Source organism: Phyllobates terribilis, unplaced genomic scaffold (genome assembly GCF_046119375.1).
Source record: "Phyllobates terribilis strain yellow unplaced genomic scaffold, ASM4611937v1 Scaffold_1__5_contigs__length_1240528914, whole genome shotgun sequence".
Lineage (NCBI taxonomy): Eukaryota > Metazoa > Chordata > Amphibia > Anura > Dendrobatidae > Phyllobates > Phyllobates terribilis.
The window spans coordinates 459,225,517-459,243,858 of record NW_027362761.1 but is presented as its reverse complement, the minus strand read 5'-3'; the positions used below and the strand labels follow the sequence as shown (position 1 = coordinate 459,243,858).

At 47.6% G+C, this 18,342-nt stretch overlaps 1 protein-coding gene across 4 annotated transcripts in view; it reads left to right on the top strand.

Annotated features, from left to right (window-relative positions):
• The window catches only part of ADGRV1 (adhesion G protein-coupled receptor V1), a 627,077-nt gene that overhangs the window by 200,562 nt on the left and 408,173 nt on the right, over window positions 1-18,342 (top strand). The window lies entirely within an intron of this gene.

Sequence of the window (18,342 nt, the reverse complement as noted above, 5' to 3'; positions counted from 1 at the left end):
GTACTCGGTCCCCAGCCGACACTATTTTGCCCGGTGTGCCATCCCCGCACTACACAAGCACGTGTCCCAAAACATCTGCCGTGCCCTCAACAACGCAGTTACTGGGAGAGTCCACCTGACAACGGACACGTGGACAAATGCTTGTTGCCAGGGACAGTACATCTCCCTGACGGCACACTGGGTAAACATAGTAGAAGCCGGGACCCAGTCGGACCTTGGGACGGAACACATCCTCCCCACACCGAGGATTGCGGGCCTTATGTCAGTCAGAGTTGCCCCCACAGTGTACAGCTCCTGCACCTCATCCTCCTCCTCCTCCTCCTCATGTTCAGCCTCCATCTCAGATATCACCACATCAGTTACAAGCTGGAAGCACTGCAGTACTGCTTCAGCCAAGCGGCAACAGGCTGTGCTGAAACTCATAAGCTTAGGTGATAAACCTCACACTGCTTGTGAGTTGTGGACAGCTGTGAAAGAGCAGGCAGATCTGTGGCTGAGACCGCTGAACCTACATCCAGGCATGGTCGTGTGTGACAATGGCCGTATCCTGGTGGCGGCTCTGAGGCGAGGCGAGATCACACACGTACCATGCCTGGCTCATGTGCTTAACCTCGTGGTTCAGCTGTTTCTTAAATCGTACCCTGAGTTGCCAGATCTGCTCGTCAAAGTACGCCGCCTGTCAGCTGATTTTCGCAAGTCTGCTAAAGCTTCCGCCGCCCTTGCTGTGTTGCAGCAGCGTTTGCAGCTTCCGGCACACCGACTGGTGTGTGATGTCCCCACACGTTGGAACTCTACCCTCCACATGTTTCAAAGGATTTGTGAGCAGAAGAGAGCAGTTGTGGAGTACCAGCTGCAACAAGGCCGTCGATATTCAGGTCAGACTCCACACATAAGACCTCAGGAGTGGACCTGGATGTCTGACATATGTACCATCCTGACAAACTTTGAGGAGTCCACCAAGATGGTGAGTGGCGATGACGCCATCATTAGTGTCAGCATCCCACTTGTCTGTCTTTTGCAACGTTCTCTGCAGAGAATTAAAGAGGAGACATTGCAGCCAGAGTATGATGAGATGGATCAAGAAGCCGTAGCGGGCGATTACACACAGCCCAGCCTCATCTCATCCCAACATGCATTTGGGGACAATGAGGGAGAGGAGGAGGAGGAGGAGGAGGAAGAACAGGAGCTGGTATCATGCGCTGTAGACGGTAGTACCTGTACAACTGTCATACCGTCAGTTCAGCGTGGGTGGCCTGAGGACAGGGGGGAGGAGGAGAGCATGGTCAGTCGTCATCTTGGTGAGGACACGGAAGTCTTGCCCGTTACCAGTCTGGCACGCATGGCTGACTTTATGTTACGCTGCCTTAACCGTGACCCTCCCGTTGTCAAAATGTTGGGTGACAGTCATTACTGGTTGGTGACACTTTTAGACCCCCACTACAAGGAGAACTTTCACTCTCTTATTCCTGAGGTGGAGAGGTCTACAAAAATGGGGCAGTACCAGAAGGCCCTTGCTGCAGAACTGTTAAAAAAATTCCCATCTAGCTAGCGGCAGAGGTCACAGTTCCTTGACCAAACAAGGCGTACAGGCGAGAGAGACGCAACTCCAATCCAGCAGAGGCAGGGGAACACTGTCAACATTCTGGGACAGTTTTCTGAGACCCACCCAGCTTACAGGCCCTGAGGCGCGGGGTACTCTCACAAGGAGTGGAAAGTTTCAAAAGATGGTGAGGGAGTACCTTGCCGACCGTACCAGCGTCCTCCGTGATTCCTCTGTGCCTTTTAATTATTGGGTATCCAAGCTGGACACTTGGAATGAACTCGCTCTGTACGCCTTGGAGTTCCTGGCCTGCCCTGCCGCTAGCGTGTTATCGGAGCGTGTTTTTAGTGCCGCTGGGGGAATTATAACTGATAAGCGCACTCGCCTGTCAACTGACAATTCTGACAAGCTGACCCTTATCAAAATGAACAAGGGCTGGATTGGGCCAGACTTCTCATCACCACCAAATGACAGCAGAGTAACATAAAGTCAAATCCACTGTGTTATTTCGGGAGGTGTATTCCCATGCACCGCTTCACACCCACACATGGGTATATGCTTCCTCATTTCGGCTGTATTTTGCTCTTATCTTCAGCCTCCACCACCACTATACCACCAGGGTGACCTTGGTCCATGTTGCCAGCATTGCAAGTTCCTCCCTCCTATTTTTTGGCAGCTTTTGCTTGGAAGGCATAGGCAAAGACTATGGGAGACCCACTCCCCAATAATGGGAATAATGTTTTTAAGATGCTGTACTGCATGGCTCTTCCAAGGGGCATTAAAACCATGTTGTTAAGCTACTGCGACCTCCACCGCTCTTCCAAGGGGCATTAAAACCGTCTTGTTAAGCTACCGTGACCTCCACCACTTTTCCAAGGGGCATTGATATTGTCTTTTTATTCCACTGCGACCTCCACGTCTCTTCCAAGGGGCATTAAAACCGTCTTGTTAAGCTACTGCGACCTCCACGTCTCTTCCAAGGGGCATTAAAACCGTCTTGTTAAGCTACTGCGACCTCCACGTCTCTTCCAAGGGGCATTAAAACCGTCTTGTTAAGCTACTGCGACCTCCACTACTTTTCCAAGGGGCATTAAAACCGTCTTGTTAAGCTACTGTGACTTCCACCACTTTTCCAAGGGGCATTGATATTGTCTTTTTAGTCCACTGCGACCTCCACGTCTCTTCCAAGGGGCATTAAAACCATCTTGTTAAGCTACTGCAACCTCCACGTCTCTTCCAAGGGGCATTAAAACCGTCTTGTTAAGCTACTGCGACCTCCACGTCTCTCCCAAGGGGCATTAAAACCATCTTGTTAAGCTACTGCGACCTCCATCAGTTTTCCAAGGGGCATTAAAACCATCTTGTTAAGCTACTGCGACCTCCATGTCTCTTCCAAGGGGCATTAAAACCGTCTTGTTAAGCTACTGCAACCTCCACGTCTCTTCCAAGGGGCATTAAAACCGTCTTGTTAAGCTACTGCGACCTCCACGTCTCTCCCAAGGGGCATTAAAACCATCTTGTTAAGCTACTGCGACCTCCATCACTTTTCCAAGGGGCATTAAAACCATCTTGTTAAGCTACTGCGACCTCCATGTCTCTTCCAAGGGGCATTAAAACCGTCTTGTTAACCCTAGAACGCATACCTGGGGCCTCGCAGGCCCGCCCTGTTAATTATTTTCTATTTTCTGCAAGATTCCTTTAGTTAGAATTTTGAAACTCTAGGTATTCCTCAGGTATATAGTTGTTTGTCATTTCCAGTTGGTCATTTATTTATTATTTGCACACGGGCCTAAAAGGCCCCAGGTATGTGAAAATGTAGATTTTTATGGTCATGCGTTCTAGGGTTAAGCTACTGCGACCTCCACCACTTTTCCCAGGGGCATTAAAACCGTCTTGTTAAGCTACTGTGACCTCCACCACATTTTCAAGGCGCATTGATATTGTCTTTTTATTCCACTGCGACCTCCACGTCTCTTCCAAGGGGCATTAAAACCGTCTTGTTAAGCTACTGCGACCTCCATCACTTTTCCCAGGGGCATTAAAACCGTCTTGTTAAGCTACTGCAACCTCCACGTCTCTTCTAAGGGGCATTAAAACCATCTTGTTAAGCTACTGCGACCTCCACGTCTCTTCCAAGGGGCATTAAAACCGTCTTGTTAAGCTACTGCGACCTCCACGTCTCTTCCAAGGGGCATTAAAACCGTCTTGTTAAACCATTCTGAACTCCACAGCTCTTCCAAGGGGCATTGAAATGTTGTTTTTAATTAACTCTAACCTCCATGACTCTTCCAACGGGCATTGCATTTCCTCCTAATTTTAGTCAGCTTTTGCTTTTCAATGCATAGGCGAACACTAAGGGAGACCCACTCTCCAATAATGGGTAGAAGGTTTTTAGTATGCTGTAATCCACGTCTGTTTCAAGGGCCATTGCAGTTCCTTATAATTTTTGGAAAGCCTTCCATTCACTGCTTAGGCCAACAGTGCACAGGAGACCCAGTTGCTATAAATGAAAAAAACGGTTTAGTTAAGGCCCTCTGACCTCCATGTCACTTCCAAGGGGCATTGGAGTGCCTCGAAATTTTTGGTAGGCATTGCAATCACTGTATGCCCTATAACTGTGTAGCCGAACCGCTCCTTTTGGTACAGAAACATATCCTACAAGACATGTGTGGTTGACTGGCCTGATATTGATGTGAATGGTCCCTGTTCCTCCTGCTCTTTCTCCTTAGCCACCACCTCATCCATCATACATCACCTGAAGCTTTGTTTTAACGTGAGTCATAGAACTGGGATAGTAGCAGGAAAACATCCAGCAATCCTCGGAGGAGGTAGGATATGCGCCAAACGCTGACCACCTCAGGCCTAGCCACTACTACATACATGCGCTTGCATTCCTAGGATCAGAAAGCTAAGGAGATGGATGGCCTCATGATCATGAATAATTTACTCGTTGTGTAGGAGGCCGACAACTGCTGCTGTCTACCTTTTGAACTTTGTGTTGAAGCCTGATTGACCCAGTACCCGCAATCCTCTATGTCTGAAGGACGTGTTGCATCCCAGTGTCCAACTGTGTCCCGGCTTCCACAATATTAACCCAGTCTGAAGGCGTGAGATGGACCATCCCTAGCCACATTCACTTGTCCACGTGTTTGTGGTTAGGCTGTCCTTCAAATAGGGGCGGCTGGGAACCGTTTATGGACACCCGGCCGCCCCCAGGCGGCTGGGGACCGTGTGTGGACACCCGGCCGCGGGGTGGCTGGGGACCGAGTATGGACACCCGGCCGCCCCCTGGCGGCTGGGGACTGAGTGTGGACACCCGGCCGCCGGGCTTCTGGAGACTGAGTATGGATACCAGGCCGCCGACGCAGCCATGACGTGGTGGCCAGATTCCGCCTCCACATGCCTAAAAGGCCCAGTTTCAAGTGCAAGCAAGCTAGCAGTATGGTATTGCAGCCTGGGGGTGGGTGGGTGGCAGGTTGCACACTTACGGTTGCATTCAAAGAAAACAAAGCAGATGCTAACTTCTATCACCATCATGCTCCTCACCTTGTCACTCTCAACTCCCCTGATGGAGAAGCCAGGGCCCACCGGAGGAGTCTGGTTCTCTGGTGGGCTCGTCCAATGCTGCACTAAAGCAAGCCGGGCTAAGAAAAGTGTGTGGGGGGAAGTTCACAGTAGAAATCGGGGCGGCTGGGGACCGTTTATAGACACCCGGCCACCCCCTGGCAGCTGGGGACCGAGCGTGGACACCCGGCCGCCAGGCGGCTGGGGACTGAGTATGGATACCAGGCCGCCGACGCAGCCATGACGTGGTGGCCAGATTCCGCCTCCACATGCCTAAAAGGCCCAATTTCAAGTGCAAGCAAGCTAGCAGTATGGTATTGCAGCCTGGGGGTGGGTGGGTGGCAGGTTGGATACTTGCGCTTGCATTGCAAGGAATGGGGGAGGTACAATTGAACACTGCACTGGGACAAGGACTTGCACGAGGATAGTTGCAAGTCTGCATCTTCTGATGCGGCAAGGATCACTTCTGATTGGCACACTTTTAGGCAGTGACCTGGGTGTCAGAGATGCTTCCAGGGGTCTTCCCCATGCTGTTCCCATGTCTTTCCAGCACTATATGCATGTGTCACACAGCACATGGCCAGATAAGATTGTAAAATGTTAAAATGACATTTCCCGGTGAATGCATTTGTCGCGGTTGAAAGCAATACAAAAGTGCAAAAACGCATAAAAAAATGCTACTTGTGAACATAGCCCAAGGTGTGGTGGAGTATTTTTGTTCTTGGTTATTTATTTTACCTTATACACAAGTCTTTACCCTGGAAAAGAAGTTCCTTAACATATTTCACAGGAAAACCGTTTCAGTTTTGTTTTTGAACGTTTTATTGCGAGCCCTTAACAGTGGCTTAATACCTCTGACCACGTTGTTGACAGCAGTGACCTGGGGGTCAGAAATGCTTCCTGGGGCGATGCCCATGCTGTCCCCATGTCTTTGGAACACTGTCACTATCGTTTTGGGCACTTTTTAGGCTTTCTACAGACTGCCGGGGGTGCCACCGCAAAAATGCTCGGGTCTCCCATAGACTAACATTGGGCTCGTTGCTCGGGTCGAGCACCCGAGTATCATGGCGAGCTCGGCCCGAGCTTCGAGCACCCGAGCATTTTAGTGCTCGCTCAACACTAAATATGACCTATAAATGCATTACTTTAACAAATATAATAATTTGACACTTCTGTCTTGAGTAGAGATGAGCGTTGTTCTACTCGAACTGTTCGCCAATCTCAAATTCGAGCTGTTTTGGGCGGTGTTCGAGCCGTTCGGCGAACACGAACAATTTGAGAAAAATTCGGCTGTTCGAGGTTATGTTCGATAACTGTTCGTGCACCAAAATCATAACTGGATTTTTTCTCAGTAATGATGAAAATTAATGTTAATACGCAGTTTGAGTGTACAGCGGGGTGGGGGGAGGGGCAGGGGATGGATCTCTGCAGGAACAATGAAGATCTCCATTTTTTTTTCTCTTTCCCGCATTTACAGTGGGGAGGTGCAATCTGTCAGCCTATCAGCAGCGCACACACGGAGCGAAGTGCTTTTTTTCACACAAGCAAGGGCATGTGTCATTGGCAGTGTATGTCACATGTCCTTGCCCTATAAGACCAAGCCATTTTCCCCGTCGCCACCATTTTCTCACTGCTGCAGCTGCGTGTTAGACGGCACCGCTGTTGCTGTGTGCGCTATACCTTGTTAATTTCAAGCCAATTTTCGCACAAATATACAGATAGCTTGGGAGCAGGGAATAGTTGTGATTGCAGTCCTTTTAAGGACTAGGTTACAGCATTTCCTACGACTTTTATCAGGCAGGTCTGTGCTCTTAAATAGATAGGTTGTGGGAGTAAAGACTAATTGTAATTGGAGTCCTTTTCAGGACTAGGTTACATCAGTTCCTATCAGTTTTTGCCAGGCAGGTCTGTGCCAGTGCTGTGCAAGTTTTTTTCACAGCATTTGGCTGAATCTAGCAAAGCTAATCCTTTTTGGCCTATTGCAGAGTGTGTTAGTCAGTGGAGTAGCCTATCTGTGTTGCAAGATATACCACCTGTGTATAGAATACCAATTTTTTTACTGCACCTAGTGAAGTAAAATCTTTTGGGCATAGCATCATTCTATTAGTCCATCTATACTGACCTCCATCAGGTTGCAAACTGAATCTAATTTTTTTCTGCATCTAGCTCTGAAAAAATATTGGGCTTCTAGCTGTGTGTGGGTCTTGTTCTATTAATCCATCTATACTGACCTCCATCAGGTTGCAAACTGAATATAATTTTTTTCTGCATCTAGCTCTGAAAAAATATTGGGCTTCTAGCTGTGTGTGGGTCTTGTTCTATTAATCCATCTATACTGACTTCCATCAGGTTGCAAACTGAATATAATTTTTTTCTGCATCTACCTCTGAAAAAATATTGGGCTTCTAGCTGTGTGTCGGTCTTGTTCTATTAATCCATCTATACTGACCTCCATCAGGTTGCAAACTGAATATAATTTTTTTCTGCATCTAGCTCTGAAAAAATATTTGGCCTTCTAGCAGTGTGTGGGACTTGTTCTATTAGTCCACCTATACTGACCTCCATCAGGTTGCAAACTGAATATATTTTTTTCTGCATCTACCTCTGAAAAAATATTGGGCTTCTAGCTGTGTGTGGGACTTGTTGTATTAGTCCATCTATACTGACCTCCATCAGGTTGCAAACTGAATATATTTTTTTCTGCATCTACCTCTGAAAAAATATTGGGCTTCTAGCTGTGTGTGGGTCTTGTTCTATTAATCCATCTATACTGACCTCCATCAGGTTGCAAACTGAATATAATTTTTTTCTGCATCTAGCTCTGAAAAAATATTTGGCCTTCTAGTAGTGTGTCGGACTTTCTCTATTAGTCCATCTATACTGACCTCCATCAGGTTGCAAATTAAAAATAATTTTTATCTGCATCTACAGTACCTCTGAAAAAATATTTGGGCTTCTAGCTGTGTGTGGGACTTGTTGTATTAGTCCATCTATACTGACCTCCATCAGGTTGCAAACTGAATATATTTTTTTCTGCATCTACCTCTGAAAAAATATTGGGCTTCTAGCTGTGTGTGGGACTTGTTGTATTAGTCCATCTATACTGACCTCCATCAGGTTGCAAACTGAATATATTTTTTTCTGCATCTACCTCTGAAAAAATATTGGGCTTCTAGCTGTGTGTGGGACTTGTTGTATTAGTCCATCTATACTGACCTCCATCAGGTTGCAAACTGAATATATTTTTTTCTGCATCTACCTCTGAAAAAATATTGGGCTTCTAGCTGTGTGTGGGTCTTGTTCTATTAATCCATCTATACTGACCTCCATCAGGTTGCAAACTGAATATCATTTTTTTCTGCATCTAGCTCTGAAAAAATATTGGGCTTCTAGCTGTGTGTGGGTCTTGTTCTATTAATCCATCTATACTGACCTCCATCAGGTTGCAAACTGAATATAATTTTTTTCTGCATCTACCTCTGAAAAAATATTGGGCTTCTAGCTGTGTGTGGGTCTTGTTCTATTAATCCATCTATACTGACCTCCATCAGGTTGCAAACTGAATATAATTTTTTTCTGCATCTAGCTCTGAAAAAATATTTGGCCTTCTAGCAGTGTGTGGGACTTGTTCTATTAGTCCACCTATACTGACCTCCATCAGGTTGCAAACTGATTATATTTTTTTCTGCATCTACCTCTGAAAAAATATTGGGCTTCTAGCTGTGTGTGGGACTTGTTGTATTAGTCCATCTATACTGACCTCCATCAGGTTGCAAACTGAATATATTTTTTTCTGCATCTACCTCTGAAAAAATATTGGGCTTCTAGCTGTGTGTGGGTCTTGTTCTATTAATCCATCTATACAGACCTCCATCAGGTTGCAAACTGAATATAATTTTTTTCTGCATCTAGCTCTGAAAAAATATTTGGCCTTCTAGTAGTGTGTCGGACTTTCTCTATTAGTCCATCTATACTGACCTCCATCAGGTTGCAAATTAAAAATAATTTTTATCTGCATCTACAGTACCTCTGAAAAAATATTTGGGCTTCTAGCTGTGTGTGGGACTTGTTGTATTAGTCCATCTATACTGACCTCCATCAGGTTGCAAACTGAATATATTTTTTTCTGCATCTACCTCTGAAAAAATATTGGGCTTCTAGCTGTGTGTGGGACTTGTTGTATTAGTCCATCTATACTGACCTCCATCAGGTTGCAAACTGAATATATTTTTTTCTGCATCTACCTCTGAAAAAATATTGGGCTTCTAGCTGTGTGTGGGTCTTGTTCTATTAATCCATCTATACAGACCTCCATCAGGTTGCAAACTGAATATAATTTTTTTCTGCATCTAGCTCTGAAAAAATATTTGGCCTTCTAGTAGTGTGTCGGACTTTCTTTATTAGTCCATCTATACTGACCTCCATCAGGTTGCAAATTAAAAATAATTTTTATCTGCATCTACAGTACCTCTGAAAAAATATTTGGGCTTCTAGCTGTGTGTGGGACTTGTTGTATTAGTCCATCTATACTGACCTCCATCAGGTTGCAAACTGAATATATTTTTTTCTGCATCTACCTCTGAAAAAATATTGGGCTTCTAGCTGTGTGTGGGACTTGTTGTATTAGTCCATCTATACTGACCTCCATCAGGTTGCAAATTGAATATAATTTTTTTCTGCATCTAACCCAGCCAATAGTTTTGGCCTAATACCACAGTTTGGCCACTCAGCTCTGCTCGGTTACCATCCATTGTTTTTTTGTGCAAACAACTCCAGAGTTGTGAATTACTTAACCACCAAAATGAGTGGAAAAAGGCCTGCTGCTGGTGGAAAGGGGAATAGGCGTGTTGGGAAGGGGAAAAAAGGTTGTGTCCGTGGGGTAGGTGTTAAAGCAACAGTAACATCTGCAGAAGAAAGACCATCTTCCAGCCAAACTAAAATGTCTACTTCTTTTAGCGGACAATGTGATAAGATCCCTTTCTTACGGCCACGCCAATCGCTACAAATTCCAGATGAGGCACAAAAACAGCAGGTGCTTCAATGGATATCAAGTGCTCCTTTAAGTGGGCTCTCCTCCACATCAACTTCAACATCACAAATACTCCAGTCCTCAAAGGTGTCACCCAAATCGCACTTGCTTCCTCACAGCTCCCAAATCTCCAGCTTGCCGTCTGAGTATGAGGTAGAACAGATGGTTGAGTCTGCAGAGCTGTTTACTCATACTATAGCCTGGGAATCAGAGGTCGACTCCAGCGCTTCTGTGAATCCAGACGAGGAAATGATCTGCACTGATGCCCAGAATCTTTATGAGTCGGATCCAGGACCAGACGCAGAAGGTTCTGACCATAATGTAGACCCTCATTCCCAAACTGTAACTCCTGTTGGTGGAGACAATGAGGAAGACGATGATAAGACTCAAATACCTGATTGGAGCGACAACTTTAGTTTTTTGTCAGGGCAGGAACAGGTTGGCTCTGAGGACTACGGGTGTGATAACACACAGGGTGATGATGATGAGGTTGGAGATCCCACTTACTGTCAACCCACAGTCAGCCAAGAGATGAGGTCAGCAGAGGAGGTGGAGGAAGATGCTAGTGACGACGAGGTCAGGTTGCGCCTTCCTGGACAGAGACGTAGTACTGGAAGCACGTCAACAACTGCATCCTCAAACACAACTCTGCCTCTCACCACAAGTCGTGGTGGCTCTTCAGGTCGCATGGGTGCTAAGCCTTGCATAGCCTGGGCATTTTTTCAGATCGATAAAGATGACCCGACTCGTGTTATCTGTAACATTTGTCAGCAAAAGCTAAGTAGAGGCCAAAAAATACATAGTTTGAGTACTTCATGCATGAACCGGCACATGGACATGAAGCATAAGTTGCAGTGGGAAGCTCAGTGTGCTACAATGCGGCCTAGCCGGCCGGGCCAACCACCGTCTGCCATATCTTGTGCATCCGCGGCCTCTTCATCCTCTGTGACTGGGGGGACAGCAGTCACACCTGTTTTGGGGCGCAGACCTGCCACCTCTTTACCCGCAACAGCCAGCGTGATTGGCAGGTCATCATTTTCTTTGGAGGTGGGAACACCAGCTGGTGTTGAGCGCTGTCCGACATCGATAGCACCACCTTTGGATCAAGGCAACCTAACATGTCCGCCTGCATCTTCCTCACAGACCGGCAGTTTGCCGGGGACACCCTTATCAACCCCGTCTAAGCACAATAGCCAGCCCTCGGTCCCTCAGATGTGGACAAGTAAAAGACCATTTCCTCCTAGCCATGAGAAAGCTAAGAGGTTGAATTTCACCATCTGCAAGCTCTTGGCTACAGAAATGCTGCCTTTCCGCCTGGTGGACACAGAGGATTTTCGAGACCTTATGTCCGTCGCAGTGCCCCAGTACCAGATGCCCAGTCGGCACTACTTCTCAAAGAAAGGTGTGCCTGCGCTCCACCAGCATGTCGCACACAACATCACCGCTTCTTTGAGAAACTCTGTGTGTGACAGGGTGCATTTCACCACAGACACTTGGACGAGTAGGCATGGACAGGGGCGTTACATGTCGCTGACTGGGCACTGGGTAACTATGGTGACAGCAGGACAAGGGGCTGCTGTCCAAGTCTTGCCGTCCCCACGAGTTGTGCGTCATTCCTCTTTATGTCAAAGTTCCTCCACTGCTTCTGCCTCCTCAACCTCCTCTCGGTCTTCTACCTGCACCCAAAGCCTGTCTGGTCATGCCACAAGCTTTCTAACTGCGCAGAAGGGATCCTGCACACCTCCTTACTATGCTGGCAGTAGGGCTCAACGTCATCAGGCGGTTTTTACATTGAAATGTCTGGGAAATGTGAGTCACACAGCTGAGGAGTTGTGGTCAGCTCTGGAGAACCAATTTCATGAATGGTTGTCTCCACTGGACCTGAAACCAGGGAAGGCCGTGTGCGACAATGCTGCAAACCTGGGTGCGGCCCTTCGCCGGGGCAATGTCACACACGTGCCTTGTATGGCTCACGTGTTGAACCTGGTTGTCCAGCAATTTTTAGCCCACTATCCCAGACTAGATGGCCTTCTGCAGAGGGCACGGTCGCTGTGTGCTCACTTCTGCCGTTCGCATCCCGCAGCTCAGCGACTTACATCTCTACAGAAGTCGTTGGGCCTGCCACTTCACCGGCTAAAATGCGATGTGCCTACCCGGTGGAATTCAACTCTGCACATGTTGCAGCGACTGTGGCAGCACCGACAAGCCCTGGTGCAATACGTTCTGACGTATAGCCTGGGCCAACGAGATTCAGAGGTGGGGCAAATCACGCTGGAGGAGTGGTCTCAGATCAGGGACCTATGCACCCTTCTGCACAGTTTTGAAATGGCGACGAAGATGTTTAGTGCTGACGATGCCATTATCAGCATGACTATTCCGGTGATTTACATGCTGGAGCACATGTTAAACAGAATTCGGAGTCAGGTGGTGGCACAAGAGGAGGTGGAGGAAGTAGAGGAGGAGGAGTTGTATGCGGAAGGGCTAACATCTGCAAGGTCCAGACGGTCGGCAGCACCAAGGCGGCAGGCATGTGAGGGTGGGGGAGATGGTTTTACCAGGGCGCATGGTAGCAGCCAAACTAGTGAGGAAGGTGCAGGAGCCCAGGAAGAAGTGGAGGACGAACTGATGGAAGACTCATCAGATGAGGGAGACCTTGATCACATTTCTGTTGTGCGAGGTTGGGGGGAGAGGACAGAGGAAGGAAGCATGATTGTTACCTCGCCACCAACACAACAGGGACTTGGTGCTCCTGGATGCGCAACACACATGAGTGCCTTCTTGCTGCACTACCTGCAACATGACCCTCGAATTGTGAGAATTAGAAATAATCCTGACTACTGGGTTGCCACACTGTTAGATCCCCGGTACAAAAGTAAATTTGCAGAAATTATTCCTGCCATAGAAAGGGATGCACGCATGCAGGAGTATCAGCAGAGACTGTTGCAGAATCTTACATGTGCTTTTCCACAAAATACCAGTGGTGCACGTAGTGAATCTCACAGTTCCAACTTGCCAACCGTGGGACCGTCAAGTGTTCAGCACTCAAACCGTAACAGAACCACAGTATCTGCTGGTAACATCAATTTTGCGGAATCATTTCACCACTTTTTTAGCCCATCCTTTGCAAGGCCACAGGAGACAAGAAGTCTGACACATAGTCAACGCCTAGAGACGATGGTACAGGAGTATCTCCAAGTAAACATTGAAGCCACGACTGTGTCACTGGACCCTTGCTCTTTTTGGGCTTCCAATCTGGATAAATGGCCGGAGCTAGCCACTTACGCCTTGGAGATCTTGTCATGCCCCGCAGCCAGCGTTCTGTCTGAACGTGTGTTCAGCGCTGCTGGTGGTGTGCTGACAGATAAGCGCACGCGGCTCTCCACTGATAATGTAGACAGACTCACGTTCATAAAGATGAACAAATCATGGATCCGAAACGACTTTTCTACCCCTGTGTCATCCTGGGGAGAGTAAAAGCTTGATGATTGGTTAAAATCACCCTACCAACCGTTTTAAGCTTTCAAATTACTAATCATGTTTATCTGTATCTTGACTGGAAAATAATTTGGGCTTTGTAGCAGTGTGCAGCACTGATCCTATTAGGCCATCTATACTAAAGCTTCACCAGATTTAAAATTAAAAATAATTTTTAGCTGCATCTAGCCCGGAAAATAATTTTGGGGCTCCGAGATGCGCAAGACACATAAGTGCCTTCTTGCTGCACTACCTGCAGCATGACCCTCATATTGTCAGAATTCGAAGTAATCATGACTACTGGGTTGCCACACTCTTAGATCCCCCAAACTTTTCGATCAACCTTTTCATTTTAATAAAGACCAAAAAAATGGTCATTTTTGAAATTATAAGCATTAGCAGGTTGTTAGAAACTGAAATCAAACAGTTTTCAACTCAAAACTTTATTCTAGGTGATGTTACATTTTCACATAGGACCCCTTGTTCGAAAGGAGCTTCTGAACTCTCTCGTCCATTGAATTTGTCAGGTTTTGGATGGTTTCTGCTTCAATTGTTTTGCATGAGGACAGAATACCCTCCCAGAGCTGTTGCTTAGATGTGAACTGCCTCCCGCCATCATAGACACTCCTTTTAATGATGCTCCAAAGGTTCTGAATGGGGTAGAGGTCAGGGGAGCATGGGGGTCACACCATAAGTTTGTCCCCTTTTATGCCCATATCAGCCAGAGATGCAGATGTTTTATGTGCAGCATGAGATGGTGCATTATCATGCAGAAAAATGATCTTGCTGTGAAATACACGGTTCTTCTTCTTGAACCATGGCAGGAAGTGCTGTTTGAGAAAATCCACATACATTATGGAGTTCATCTTTAGCGCCTTCAGAGATCCTAAAGGGGCTGACAATCTCTCTCCCCATGATTCCAGCCCAAAACATTACTCCACCTCCTTCTTGTTGGCGCTGTAGCCGTGTTTGCGTGGGGTGTCCATCAACCAGCCATCCTCCACTCCATCCATCTGGACCATCGAGCGCTGCACGGCACTCATCCGTGAACAAAACTGTTTTGAAATCAGTCTTCATGTAATGTTTGGCCCACTGGAGCCGTTTCTGCTTGTGTGAAGTGGATAGAGGAGGTCGACAGGATGGCGTATGCACAGCTGCAAACCTCTGAAGGACCCTGCATCTTGTTGTTCGGGGGACGTTGGAGGCACAAGCAGCTTCAAAAACTTGTCTGCTGCTATGACAAGGCTTTTTTGCCGCTGCTGTTTCAACCTGACGTAATTGCCTGTAGGAAAGAGTCCTCAATTTGCCCTTATCAGCATGCACACGTGTGTACTGTGAATCAGCTACATACTTCTTGATTGCCAAGACACTTCATCCTGATCATCGCACAATGTTGATTGTAGTCATGCCTTGACCTAAGCACTCCACAATTTGTTGCTTCTCAGCAGCTGACACATCCTTTTTCTTTCCCATTTTGGCAGAAAATGTAGGCTGCTTAATAATGTGAGACAGCCTTCTTAAGTAGTCTTGCCTTTCATTGGACACACCTGCCAAACTAATTAGCACTGGTGTCTGCAATTGCTTACAGTGATATAAAGAGCCCTGACACACATCACCATCAATGAGTTTAACTGACAAACAAACAAATTCTTCCCTTATCACTCCTAAACACTTTTTGCATAATAATTTGGAACGCAGTGTACATGTGCTTTTCCACAAAACACCAGCGGTTCACGTAGTGAATCTTACAGTTCTAACTTGCCAACCGTGGTCTGTATGGAGTTGTTCAATAAAGGGCCCAAAATTAAGATAACATAGATGGGAGAGGTCTCTATGAATAGGAATTCCTAAGTATTTGATACCCTGTGAGGGACAGGCAAAGGGAAAGTTGGACTGGATGGAATCCTATATGGATTTGGGGAGGGAGACATCGAGGGCCTCAGACTTCGCTGCATTGATTTTAAAATTTGACCATGTAACAAAGTGATCTATTTCAGCCATAACAGCATGGATGGATATATGTGATTGAGTGATATATACTAGGACATCATCAGCAAATAGAGAGCACTTGTACTCGGTGCCTCCCACCTCAATCCACCTAATATTGGGGTTATGGCGAATTGATGAGAGCAGGTGCTCCGTCACTAGGATGTATAAGAGAGGGGACAGAGGACATCCCTGCCTTGTCCCATTGGTGATTGTGAAAGGTGATGAAAATGTTCTGACGCACCCCCTGGGCCTTGGGACACCCGGAGCCGGACCCTTTTTGGTGGATGCTGGTGGTTGTAGTCTTCGTGGCGGCAACCCGGTTCCGTGGCTCAGGGCGGTCAAACCAGTGGCGGAACTATTTATGTGGTTTTGATGTTTAAATGTCTGACTACGCCACCCGTGGATTGCGGTCAGAGTGAACCGCTGCTACAGGGCAGACCGCTGAGGCTGGTGTTGTGGGTGCAGCAGAGCGTAGCATAACTCCCCACGGGAGGAGTATAGCCTCAGGGCAGTGTATGCGGAGGATGGGGGTGATGGTGCAGGGCAGCAGCAGTAACGACACGGAGTCAGTCCAGGGCCTTTACTCACAGTTCTTATTATCCAGACCACGTCTGCAGGTAACGGCAGCCCACGTCGTACTGTGCTCACCAGTTGAGGGGCTCAGACAACTCCCAGATAACTTTGGAGCACTTCACAGGACCCCCTTTGTGTGTCCTTTGTCTGGCCTTTCTTACCAACACTTCTGTCCGGCTGCCTCGGGCCTCCTCTTGGTAAACTTGGCGCCAGTTTCCCTGACCCTATGTGGTGCCTTCCTAGCGGGTGTAGCGAGGGGCTGCGCCACATAAAATTTCAGAGCCTCCGGTTTCTAGCTGAGGGTCGTTTCCTGCCTCCACTAGTTCGGGGACCGGTCTCCCCCTTTGGCCTGACCCCTCCACGCAGGTGGATTCGGGCGTGCGGTGGCGACTCGCCCGTCCGCACCCCTGGGATCCCTTCATTCCTCGTTCCTGGAGCCTTCTCCGCTCCTCTTCCTTCCTTCTCCCTCTTCCAGGCCTGGGCCTCTGTTACTAGGCCCGCCTCCGGAGCAGAGCTCATGCAGAGCCCCTGCTCCCTGCCACTTCTGCTCAGACTTCTCTGCACTGAACTAAGATGGTGCCCACCTTTTATACTCCCTTCTCAATGCACCCAGGAACTGCTTCCTCCCTGCTCCTGCACTACAGGGTTCCCCTTCCTCAGTGTTCCCTCCCCCCACTCCAGCCAGGGACAGGGACTGTCGTGCCCATCTCAGGGGCATATTGGTCGCCCTGCCCCACGGCAATGTGGTGTAATGCATGCAGGTGTCGGGTCCTGATCCACACTCCATCCTTACCTGAGAGTGAGATATCACACCTCTGGGTGAGGTGCAATACGTCTGTAGCAACCGAGCCCTCAGGGTGCTACAGTTCCATTTATCTTCAGCCTAGGTGACGTATTGCGATACAGGGCCGTGATTTTGGCTATAAAAGGGTCCCCTAGACCCCTACCCCAAGCTTTTTAAGAGAATCATATATGTCGTGCCAGGAGACTCTATGGAATGCTTTCTCAGCATCCAACGAGAGTATCTAATTACAAATTTTTAACTGCATCTAGCCCAGGAAATACTTTGTGCCTAGTAGCAGTGTCTGCTAGTCAGCGGATTATCCCGGCTGTTAAGCAAGCTACACCACCTGTAGTTTAGACACTTAATTTTTTCAAAGGAAATGATTCGGGACCATGGGATACTTAGTGAAGAGCATCAGGAGGCACCCCAAGGCATAGGGGCTGGGACTGGCAGTAGGATGCCTTGCGGTGGACAGCCGAGCTCGATCCTTATAAAAGCTTTTTAACTGCAGCAGCTTTAGTGGACGCTACTGGAGCTGGAATTACGCGGCTGCTGGCATGAGACTTGCCCTCCAATAGATCCTTGTAAATGGATTTAAAGTGTATTCATTCAAATTAGAGAGACAATTTAAATTAAAAAGCTTAGAGCTGCCTCCACCACAGGGGGGCTCGCTCGACCCACCAGCGGACAGGCACCAGTATTGGGAGAGGGGGGCTGGCCATCAAGGTTCACCGCGGCTCTGGCACAAACCCGGCGACACGGAGGTGGCACGGGCAGGAGCGGACTGGCCGTGTCGGCTTCTCACTTTTTGGATTTTAGAAGGGCATGACATGCCTATATCTGTGTCTCCCCCTCCTTTTACTCCTCCACCTCTTTTATTTTCGCATGACTATATGTACTTGTCACTTTTCCATGTGTTAGTTATGTCTTCTGAGCAGTTTGTCAGCTTTTGGACACCTTTGAAGGTGTTTTCTATGTGTTTCTATGTGTTTTTGTTTGCCTGCCATTGGTTTTAACGGTGTTCGAAGGTGTTCGACGAACAGTTCGGCGAACACACGGGTGTTCGACGAACCGAACCGAACTCGAACACTACGGGGGTGGCTCAACACTAGTCTTGAGCCCTGTTTATAAGAGTATTAAAGGGATTGTCCACTTTTTGGACCATTCCTTAAGTAATGCATTTCCCAATGTATAATAAAATATAACTTATACTCACCACCCTCTACAGCGCCGCTCTAACCATCTCTGCGCCATGTCTCCTGGGGCTCTCATGACATTTTTATACCACATGAACCATGCAGCCAATCAGTGGTCGCTGATGGGCTGCTTCACTCACACTTTTTTTTGACAAGTCTCAGATGTCTGTAGAAAGTGTGACACTGCAGCGCA